This window comes from Hipposideros armiger, unplaced genomic scaffold, assembly GCF_001890085.2.
Source record: "Hipposideros armiger isolate ML-2016 unplaced genomic scaffold, ASM189008v1 scaffold_581, whole genome shotgun sequence".
NCBI classification, from domain to species: Eukaryota; Metazoa; Chordata; class Mammalia; order Chiroptera; family Hipposideridae; genus Hipposideros; species Hipposideros armiger.
Genome location: NW_017731931.1, coordinates 682567 through 694422, shown reverse-complemented (window position 1 = coordinate 694422; position 11856 = coordinate 682567). Strand labels below are relative to the sequence as shown.

At 50.6% G+C, this 11856-nt stretch overlaps 1 pseudogene; it reads right to left on the bottom strand.

The window, feature by feature from the left end:
* Positions 1–1968: 1968 nt before the first annotated feature.
* On the bottom strand, positions 1969–2507 carry LOC109371567 (40S ribosomal protein S27-like pseudogene; annotated as a pseudogene).
* Positions 2508–11856: the final 9349 nt, after the last annotated feature.

The window sequence follows — 11856 nt, the reverse complement described above, 5'->3', positions numbered from 1 at the left end:
TTCACTGGCCCAAGTTGGCACCATCATTGCGCTCTTCCCGGGCGAGGCACATCAGTCGCCAGCTTCTGGACGGCCGCTCACGGCGGCTGCTGGCTACACACGGTAGCCCATGGCAACCCACTGCAGCAGGGGCTGCAGCTACGCCGTCGCCGGCGACTCACAGCAGACCAGCTCCAGGTTGAGCTGTTGTTCAGCATCTTAGCTGTAGAGGGCAGTGTCACTGGCCCTCATATGTGGGATCTGAACCGTGGCCCTCTGGCGTCCCAAGCCAGTTCTTAACCATCGCGCCACTCGGCCAGCCCAACGCTGTTATTCTTTAGTGTTGAATAACACTTTACAGCATGCATTAGCTATCTATTGCCACATAACAAATTACCCTGAAACTTAGCAGCTTAAAACAACACACAATTATTATCTCACGTTTTCTGTGGGGCAGGGATCCAGGCAGCTTATCGGGGCCCTGGCTCAGGGTTTCTCATGAGGCTGCAATCAAGGTGTCAGCTGGTGCTGCAGTCACCTTAAGGCTTAACCAGGACCTTGCGGGGATCCCCTGGCATCAGTAGTCGCAGGTTTTAGAGGTAGTTCCTTTCTTCTCTTCCCCCACAGTTGTGCCCTTTCCCCAACTTAGACATCTGTAAGCCAAATACTTCCCTTCCCTTTGCAGAAACAGTGAGGCTTGGTGGGCAAGGCATGGGATTTGGAGGGGTCGGGGAGGGGAACGTGTCTGACTGTGATGTCTTAGCTTCTGTCCTCAGATCTCTGAGTTTTTTAAGGAGACCATCCTGCTATGGTTTGGAGGGAGGGGTACCGATGTTGGGGGTACTGGATGGTATTCTAATGACCTTGTCCTGCAGCAGACAAAGGGAAAGGTCACCCCGTGAGGATGAGGGCAAGGTGTGCCCTGAAGGAAGAGGATTCTTAGTGTCATTATCGAAAGAGCAGGGTCTTGGGCAGGCGGAGGGAAGCCCTTGCCCCTACTAGGACCTCCCTCTCTTGCATCTAGACCTCAAGAAGGGAAATTGCTCAGGTGTGAACTTCAGGGCAAAGGGCAATAAGATGATGTGAGAGGCAGAATAGCGCCCCCAACCCCAAAGATGTCCACATCCTAATCTCCGAAACCTTTAAGTATGTTAAAACCTTAGCCTGGCAAAGGAGACTCTGCAGATGTGACTACATTAAGGATCTTGAAGTGGAGATGATCCTGGATGATGTGGGTGGGCCCGATGTAATCACAGGGGTCCTTCTAAAAGAGAGGCAGGAAGTCAGAGTCAGGAGATGTGCCAATGGAAGCAGAGGTCGGAGCCACAGCATGTGGGCAGCCTATAGGAACTGGGAAAGGCAATGAAATAGATTCCCCCGCGGGCACCCTGAAAGACTGCAGCCATGCTGAGATAATAAATTTGTGTTGCTTCAGGCCACTGCATTTGTGGTAATTTGTTGCTGCAGCAATAGAAAACTAATACAGCTGGTATCTGTTATAAAGAAAACAGCCAGGAGACTGAGTGGGTCAACATGATAGCTCTTAAACCTGACCACCTGGGTACATCACTTTTTTTTTCCCATAATTAAAACTTTATTGAAAAAATGACACCAAAATAGGAGAGATCACTGTTGTGAACTTGCAAAATTAAATGTAATTACATTATCTTTGTAGATTAACTAGAATTACTGAGTTGAAAAGGCTCTCTGTGATGTAACAAATTCAGGAAGTTGTGGGGATCATTAGCATTGCTTTCTTCTAAATCAGTGGTTTTCAACCTTCCTAATGCCACGACCCCTTAATACAGTTCCTCATGTTGTGTTGACCCCCAACCACAAAATTATTTTCGTTGCTACTCTATAACTGTAATTTTGCTACTGTTATGAATCGTAATGTAAATATCTTTTTGTTTTCCGATGGTCTTAGGCGACCCCTGTGAAAGGGTCGTTCGACCCCCAAAGGGGTCCCAACCCACAGGTTGAGAAACGCTATAATCTAAATGAACACCCTTCTGTGAGTCTGGCGTTTTGTCCTGTCAGCTGGCACAACACTGTTGAACACCCTACACAGAGAATCACTGTCAGGGCCGGCCAAGTGGCTCAGTTGGTTAAGAGCGCAAGCTCTGAGCAACAGGGTCACCAGTTCGATTCCCACATGGCCCAGTGAGCTGTGCCCGAGCTGAGCTGCCGCTGAGCTGCCGACATGTGGCTGGATGGCGACTAGACTTGGAGCTGAGCTAGCTGCGCCCTCCACAACTAAGACTGAAGGACAACAACTTGGCTGTTCCCCTTCCCCAATTCCCCAATAAAATAAAAAATAAAAAAATAAAAATAAAAGAATCACTGTCTGAGCATGGCTAAAAACTGTTGTAATCTTGTAGCAACCTGTACATTTTACATCCATAACATAAGAATTTGGACATTCTATGTTTTTCCTTTTCCTCTTCCAAAGACAGATGTAGTAAATCTCTAGCCAGAGGTATATTGAGCTTTTCACAAGCCCAGCCCAAAAAGATCTCTCCGCACATGTCACTCTTGCATACTCCCCTTTGAGTCAGCCAGGGCCCTGTGCACTAGAGTCGTGCACCCATACGCGGGCTACAGAGTCAAACGGAGCAGCACCCTGGACCATGTGGGGATGGCAGTGGTGATTACCAGAGACCCCGAAAAAGAGGTGACTTGCCTATGAGGTGCAGCCTCTGCTGTCCAATGAGAGAGCCCCTGAAAGCTCACCCTGGAGGATCAGGTCCTATTTTACCAAGGAAAAAAGTCCTTGCTTTTAGGGTCCCCCCTCCCTGATACCCTCTGCAGGGGCCAGGAGGCTTGATGTGAGAGTCCTCAGCTCCAGGACCTGAGACATTGGGGGCTGCAAACTGTTAAAAGATAAACTGAGGCATATTCAACATTGTAAGAGTTTATTTGAGCAAAAATTGATTCAAATCAAGCAGCATTCGATCGCTAGAAAGGAGCTCCAAGGAGCTGTACAAAATGAAAGACTTTTATAGGGAGAAGAGAGCGGGAATAAGGAAGTCATACTGGGGAAAAAAGCACATTGGCTATTACAAAGTTCCTTTCCTTCAGGGAATGGCAGGGATCAGGCGACTCTTTAGTGCTGACCAGGTGATTCCTGATGGACTGGTTAAAGGTTCCATTTCTGGGAGAGCCAAAACTGTAATTAAGTCTCAGTTTGGTGAGGTGGGGCTCAGCATAAGCGACTCCATTGGGGGCCTGTTTTTAATACCACCAATGGACCAAGGAGATAGTCAAAGCTGCCAAAGGCTTCAAGGGCAAATCCCTCTCTCACCCAGCCAGTCCAGTCTGGGCCCTGGGGCCCTGCTGAGCCTGTTACAGCCAGCTCCCCCTTTCCTAGCCATCCCTGACATCACAGCTCTCGGCTGCCCTCTGGCTTCAGTGCTCTGATCCTCCAGCGAACCCTGTTGGGACTATAAAGGTCACATCTCATGGCGTGGGGCGGGGGGGTTGCTATGTAAGTTGTCCAAAAACTGGTAAGTCCAAGGGGCCCATCTAGAGCAGCAGAGCTGGGGGAGATGGTCCTAGGCTGGCTCCAGGGAGGGACAGGCTTCCACAAGCCAACAGGGCACATGCTTGGGAACCGACTGACTGGGTGAGGTTTCCAGGTCCCGGGACATGGTTCACTTTCCACCATTCAGATCCCTGCCCCACATCAGGGGCTCAGAAACACAGGCTAAATGGGGACCGTACCTCTGGACTAAAACCTGGGGCACTCGTTGGTGTAAGAAACAGTCTGGCGGGCCGGCCGAGTGGCGCGTTGATTAAGAATTGGCTTGGGGCTGGCCGAGTGGCTCAGTTGGTTAAGAGCTCGCTCAAGAGTTTGAGCTCTGAGCAACAGCGGTTCGAGTCCAGCCCGAGCTGAGCAGCCGCTGAGCTGCCAACAGGTAGCAGGATGGCTCAGCTTAAAAAAAAAAAAAAGAGTTGGCTTGGGACGCCAGCTCTGAGCAGCAGGGCCCCGATTCGGATCCCACATGAGGGCCAGTGATGCTGCACCCTCTACAGCTAAGATGGTGAACAACAGCTCAACTTGGAGCTGGGCTACCATAAGTCGCTGGCAACAGCCTAGGCTGCAGCCCCTGCTACAGTGGGCTGCTGTGAGCTACCAAGAGTGGCTGGCAGCCAGCATGAGCTGCCGTGAGCCACCATGAGCGGCCGTCCAATGGCCGGTGAACAACTGCCTCACCCGGAAAGAGTGCAATGATCACAGTACCAACATGGGCCAGTGCGCGACGTCCTCCACAACTAGACTGAAGAACAAAAGGACAGCAACTTGTCTGTTCTCCTTCCCCGATTCCCCAACACTGTTCCCCTCCCCCAATTCCCCAATAAAATCTTTAAAAAAAACAAAACATTATGAGGCAATCTAAGGAATTTGAACATTATCTGATTAACTTAATAAAAACTACCATTAAAATTTCAAAAAAAGAAAAAAGAAACAGTCTGGCAATGGAGTTTGATTTTGTGGCCCTTCCTGATATATCTCACCATAATAAAACTCCTGGTAAGGTCACCCCTACGCAGCTCTGTGAGGATGAAGATTGTGGTCTGCTCACCGTTGTGGCTTTGGTACCTGGTGAAAGGTGTGCTCTGTAAATATTTGATGGGAGAGAAAGAGAGAGCATTCATTCTGACAAGGCCAAGGAACATGCCCAGCATATTTGTCCCCCAGACCTCAGGCCAGGGCAGCCGATTGTGTGGGAAAGACCATCGTCCCCTGTGTCACCCTTTTTCACCTCCAGCAGGGCAGGTGACTTTTCCAGTGACCCTCTGTCACTGTTGGGAAGACGTGCTGGATCCCACCAGGTACCTGCACCCTTTGGGGTCTGACCAGTCCCAGGATGATCTGGAGTGATGCTGAAAAGGTCAGGGCAGCTTTAGCCCTGGGGGAGGGGCTACTTCTCAGGGCTGGAAGGGAAAGGACTGGTGAGCAGCAGGTTGGTGTGGGGCTGACCAACACCATGGGGAGGAGAGGACACCCATCCTAGGATGCAGGACTATATTGTGTCCCTCGAAAACCACGATGGTCAATCCCTAACCCCCAGTGTGACTGGATTTGGAGCCAAGGTCTTTAAAGAGGCAATTAAAGTTAAAGGAGCTCATAAAGGTGGGGACCTAATCCCATATGACCAATGTCCTTAAGAGGGAGAGACACCAGGGATGTGTGGGCACAAAGGAAAGGCCATGTGAGGACACAGTGAGAAGGTGGCTACCCGTAAGCCAAAGAGAGAGGCCTCAGGAGAAACCAGCCCTACTGACGCTTTGAACTGGCGCTTCCAGCCTCCAGAACTGCAAGAAATAAATGTCTGTTGTTTAAACCATCCAGTCAATGGTATTTTTCATGGCAGCCCGAGCAAACTAACACGTCACTGGAGCTGAGGAGGAAGGTGCGGAAGTTGGAGTGGTCAGAGGAGAGAGAGGGGCCTGAGAGACACACATGCAAGTGCCCAGTGACCTTTACAAGGGCGCAGAACCTGGGCAGGAGAAAGCCTTTCCTCTCCCTCTTGGGTCTAAATACCTGTCAATGGGTCCATTTGTCTGACCCTCAGGCCAAAGACAATGATTTCTGAAGCTTCCCAGGCCCCAATCCACTCTCTCCCTAACTGACCTGTGAATCCCTGGAAATGTGTGGACTCAGGAAAGTGTTTGGAGAGGCTCTGCTTTTTGCATGTTATCCAAACCCACCAGGGCCATAGGTCCAGGTACTGGAGTTCTGGCCCAAGCGTCCCTGCAGCGTGGGGCCACCTGCCTCACTGTCTCAGGAGCTGAGGCTGAGAGATTGGCCACCAGGGTGACTCAGGGAGTCCCAGGGTCACAAGCTTGGGCATTTGGACAGCCGGTCTGCCCACAATCCACTTCTTTGCTTGTGAGTGACACTTTCTCAATGAGAAATGCCCCCCCAGGGAGCTGACACAGGGACAATGGATGAGATTTGGGGCTGGGTTTGCAGGACTTCCCAGGCCACAGTTCAGAGCTGTAGGAGGTGTGTCTGGCCCCCCGCCCAGGACACCCTTTAGCACAGGACAGGTCCGTCTCCAGAGGTTCCTTGTTCCCTCTCACAGGCCCTAAAAATAAAGCTCCAAGGACACAGTTATTCTGGTCTCAGTGCTAAACGGAGCCCTGGGAAAGAAAGGGACTCTCAAGTTTCGTGGCTGGGGCCAGAGGAGAAGGCAAGGACAAAAGTGGGGGAGGCTCAAAACCTATAGATGGAGCTACAGTGTTGGCACTGAGGAAACCAAGGCTGCCGGCTCAAAGGAGGTGGCCGAGCCATGAGCTGTCTCTGAAAAGGAGGCAAAATTTCACCAGCCAGAATGGGGAGACAACTTTGGTCTGCATCTTAACCAGACCCAGTCCCAGCCCCAGCCCCAAAACTGCAGGGAGTGTCTAGTGCACCCAATCCTGGCTGCTTTCCAAGCTCCCCAGAACTGTAACTCCTTAGGGTGAAGGGCTGGCTGTTCCACTGATCCCAAAGGGCTAATGCTGTCCCCATGCCTCTCGGGGACACACAACAGGCACATCCTTGCCTGATCAGCTGTAGCCCAGCATGTAATTCTGGTATTAAAGACAATCCAGAAAGATCAGAGAGGGAGGACACCAGAAAACAAAGGCTGAGAAGGAAAAGGCTAACCAGGAAGAGGTCCTGTGAGTGAGGGGTTTTGTAAGGGTGAAATTTGATAGATCAATAATGTAATTAAACTTAGCTAGTTTGCAGTTTGATCCATCCTGATATTCAGCGGTTTCCTGTTTGTGTCTCCTCCCACTGATTAGCTGAAGAACTCTGTTTGTTGCCTTGTTAATTAACAAACATCCTAACCTGAAAAGAGCAGCTTCTTTAATCCTCAGGCGCCCTAGCAGTTTTTCAGTAGATGGCTACAGAGAATGAGATTTAAGATAACATTGAGACAGACCTGAGGCCTCAGAAGACCCCAGGAGACGACTTCTCAACTATTAGCCCCGAGGCCTGCTTTCCTCTGTTCTTTCCCATTTACCTGCCTATAAAACCTCTTAATCATTTTGGCTCAGGGAAGGTGGCGTTTTAGATATGAGTCTGCCATCTTTCCAAGCTGCCAGCATCTAGAATAAAGAGCTTTTCTCCTTACCAACCTTTGTCACTCTATTTTTTGGACTCTTTGGGCGGCAAGCGGCACCAAATCTGAGTTTGGTAACAGTTTGAGGGAAGGGACCACGTCTCCTGTGTCTGTGCCTTCTACACAAGCTGGCACTGTGCCGTGTGCATAGTAGTCACTTAGTAAATTCTGTTGTTTGGTTGGCCACTGCCCTGGGGACCTGGGATGGGGAGGAGGGAAGTTGCAGGATATAAAACAAGGTGTACAAAGCTGGCATTTGAGATTAGGTCACTAGAGGGCACTCCAGGACAAAAGCTGAGTGTGCAGCCCTTGCCCTGTGGAGTAGTTTAGACAAGGACAGTTCGGAGTTTGTTTATTCATTCAACATGCATCTACTGAACAATTACTCTGTGAAATACGAAATGCTATGAAGGATACAAAAATGATTGAGTTGTGACTCCTGCCCTCAAAGATGGGTCCATCTCATTAGAATGATAAGAGACATAAATTAACGTATCCATATTTACCTACTGGTAGCTTCTATTTATTAAGTGCTGATTAATCTTCACACACTGTTCTTTCTACCTGTAATTCTCATCCCTCCCTCATAGCTGCAAGCCTTACCCTCTCTTTCACATCTTGGCTTAATTCACCTTCTGACGCCGACCATTCCCACTTTGTTATAAAGCATGAAAGTCCAGCATTCTCAGTCATCTTCACCTCTCTGCTTTTTCCCATGATGCTTAAAACCATCAAATATGCTACACGGTTTACACATTTATTATCTCCATCATCTGTGTCCCCCACAGAACTCCATGAGGGTGGAGGGGTCCATCTGTTGTGTTCACTGATGGACACAATGCATAGAACAATGCTTCACACAGTAGGTTCTCAAAACATACTCTTTAATAAATAAGACCGGTGACAATTCTAATTAGTTCCGAGTAAACCAAGTGGCCTGGGGTCAGCCAGCGAGTACTCCTGTGGTTTGGAGGGTTTGGGTGAAGTGGACACCATGTGCAGTCTTCTCAGAGGAGGTAAACTTTAAGCAGGACTTGAAGGATGCGGAGCAGTTCACAGGTGAGAACAAGTGGACAGGGGCCTCAGGCAAAGGGGTCAGCATGAGCAAAGGCCCAGAGGTCAGCCCTGCAGAGTGCTGGGTGTGACCGCGACAGAACGACAGACCAGATGTCCCTCAGCAGGAAGCCGCTGCATGCCCTGGCCACTCAGGGCCCCCAGCCATGACCAGGGCTACTGGGCAGTAGCCAGGCCACGTCCTTCACCCCATGTTCCCACTCCCTGCTTTCTGCTCTTTTCACTTGCATTTCTGGCTGTCCAGGGCTTTCTGACAAGAGGCAACTTCTACCACTCCTGTCTCAGCTCTATTCTCCCTTCTGCTGCAAGCAAGAAACAAACGGCACAGCTCAGAAAACAATCCATCATTTTGTCATAACATTTCCATTTCAAAGACTCCTTTTCCAAGCTTCCTCTGGCCAAATGCTTCCTCTAATTAGCAGGAGAACTGGCAGGAAAGCTGAGTGACAAGGAAGGAGAAAAAGTAGAAATGGGCTCTCCACCTGAGGACACTGCCTGAGGCTATGCAGGGACAGAACGGGGCACTGGGCTTGGCAGGTACTGTGGGGAGGGGTCCTGTGTGCGTGTGTGTCTGTGTATGCGTGTGTGTCTGTCTGTGCGTGTGTGTCTGTCTGTGTACGTGTGTACATACGTGTCTCTGTGTGTGTACTCGTATCTACATGAGCTCACATTTCTCAGCATTCATGATTCATGCCAGCTGGACAGAGATTTGCGCGCGCATGTCACCAGGCATAAACCCTTCTCTGGCACTTTCTCAGCCCCCACGGTGTGCTAGGAACTCCCCTGGGTGCTAAAGAGTCAGAGAAAAGACTCAGGTGCTCTCCGTCAGAGACTTGCCAGAGAAACCAACCTGTGAGTAACTTCAACAGGGTAAATTCAGCAACTAGGAAGTGGGAAGATGGGAGTGAGGTGGAGTGGGGGGCATTACCCCAGAGGACGCATAAGCTGGTCTTGAAGGATGAAGAGCAAGCAGTTCACAGGCTGGAGAGAGTGGATAGCAGGTAAAGGGAAGGGCGTGAGCCAGGCCCAGAGGCCAGCCCTGCAGGGTGTTGGGTGAGGCCGTGGCAGCAGGCACATGGCAGTAAATGCACCGTATATGGACGTGAGTGTCTGTGTATGCGTGTGTGTCTAACTCATGGAATGCTCCCATCAAGTACTGTTGAAGGAAGGAAAGAAGGTGGGCTTCCCACCCAACACGAGGCTTCCTCAGCTGCCCTCTCCCTGCCCTGGTTCTCATCAGCAGGCAGAGATGAGGAGAGGCCAGGAAATGAGTCAATCTGACCCTGCAGAGGACCCTCCCAGCATCACAGCTCCCACCGGTCTCCAGGCTGCCCCTCTTCACAAGCAAATAGCAAATGTGCTGAAAAACGGCCCCTCCCAAGGCCCCTTCGTCCCCTTGCAGGCTCCACAGAGATCTGGGCCCGGTGCAGAATGTGGGCCTCTTGGCAGAACCTTAAAACCCTGGAGGCAGCTTGGCCACCTCCTCTTTCACATGCACTGAACCATTTCCCAGAAATGCCAAAGGATTGGGAATGTTCTGGGCTCAGGAATGGGAAGGAGAAGATGCAGAGCGGGCCTGAGGTGGAGGGTGAGGAAAAAGGAAAAAGGACATTGGCAGCAAATGGTGTGGTTCTTGAGGACCCTGCTGACTGAGTCCATCCTTCCTTCCCACCTTCCTTCCTTCCTTCAACAGTACTTGATGGGAGCATTCCATGAGTTAGGCACCCGAGGTATCAAAAAGAGAGGAGCACAGTATGTGTCCTCAGAAAGCCCACAGTCCATGATGGAGACGGACAAGGAAATAAGTGTTAGAATACGAAGCATTACACTGAGGAGAGTGGGGGCACAGAGGAAGGCACCACCTCAGCCTGGTCAGGAGCGTCCTGAAGAGATTTGGACTGAGGTGAAGTTTGGAAGATAATTAAAAGTCATCAAAGGGGCTGGGGTATAGAAAGAGCATCTCTGCTGCTGAGCCCCCAGGAGCAGAAGTGGGGCTGCCCATATCCCACTAGCCCCAGGAGGAAGCTGCCTCATGGGATGGTCACTGTCCTTTCAGGGCAGGGATGGTCACTGGGCCAGGTGGGCCCAGTGTGGGCCGAGGAGTGCGGTGGGGACCATTTAGCCCAAGCTTCCCATTTATGGAAGTTATCATATTTAGACTTTCTACATTATCTCCAGTTGAGGTCTGGATGCTTAAAGCACAATTTGTTAAGCACGAACCATTGAAATATGACACAATTTTTGTGAGCTTTTCCGCACTTTTTTTTAATCTACAAGAAGCCTAAAAATAATGAAAATGGCCCAGTTCTGTCTCATTCTTGGCAAACAGACAATATTGGTCTTAGATAAGAAAAGTGAGGCTTGGAGAAGTTTCCCAGTGCCAGCACTTACTCCTCAGCACCGTGCTTGCCTCCCTGACCCTGTAAGGCTCAAACACCAAGGCCCACTGCCGTCTGTCCTCGAAGGCCTGGAATGTTCTGTGGTAACCTCTGCCCCAACCCACCCCAGGATCCTCAGGTCACCATAGATTGCCTCCTGAGCCCTCTCATCCATGTCGCATCCCCCACAACCAGACCTGCTTTTTTCCTGCCAGAGGCCACCAGTACCTCTGTGACCAGCGCTGGTGGCTTGTTTGTGGCTACAGGCCCAAACAAGCACTGCAGACAGCATCCCCACTGCCTGGCGTCCTTCTTCTTGTTTGTTTTTGGGTCTAGCCGAGAAAGACCCCATGAGATGCACCCAGAGGGATCTGTCAACAGGACTACATCTGCGGCTCCTGCTGGGAGCCGCCCCTACACACACACACACACACACACACACACACACACACACACACACCTCTTTATAAAGTACAGTCTCCTTTGTGAAGTGTTGTGGACAAACCTACGTCAGACTTTCTGAGACTGCTGCAGGACCCACCTGCTCCTCAGCTGTTAGCAGGGCAAGTGTGGTCAGGATAAGGTGAGACAGGGGTGCAAGAACAACATGGCCCCAGAAGCCTGATCAATTGTTCAGCCCCCTATTGGGGAAAAGACTAACTTTTTCAATGAAGTGATGGAGCCGCTCTCCAGACGCTAGCAAGTCAGGTTTGGAGCCTCTAAAACTGAGGATGGAACTCTGGGCTGTGGTTCTTCCCCAAGGTCATGGCAACCTCAGGGCTCTCAGACTTTCCCAGCTGCCTTCTGCCTATTCCCTGAACTGTTTCTAGTGGCAGCGAGGCCCTTCTCTTAACAGACCCAGAGCCTTTCTCTCCCTAGGTCAGTGTTCTCTACTCAGTGCTCTCAAACCCCAAGCCCATGCCCCCGAGGTATAAATCTCATCCTGCGATGGTCTCCCCTGCTGTACCCTTTCCTTAGAAAGATCTAGAGTGGGAAGGCAGAAAAGCAAGACACACCTGGTTTTAGCTGACCTGAGCTTGAAATGACCAATTCCCTTGGGAAAGTCTCCACCCATCCACAGTGTCCCCAACCCTCCCCCACCGATGTGCCCCCAGCTCTGCCAGACACACCATGTGGCAATAATGCCCCACCCCCATAACCACTCAGGGCTTCAGCCCTAAGAAAAACGAGTCTTTGCAGCGATGTGATATTTATTGAGAACCATCTGCCTGAAAACATGATATGCATGTGCACGCATGTGCATGTGCACGCGTGCAAGTGTGTGTGTTTGGGGCAGCGTGGTCCAT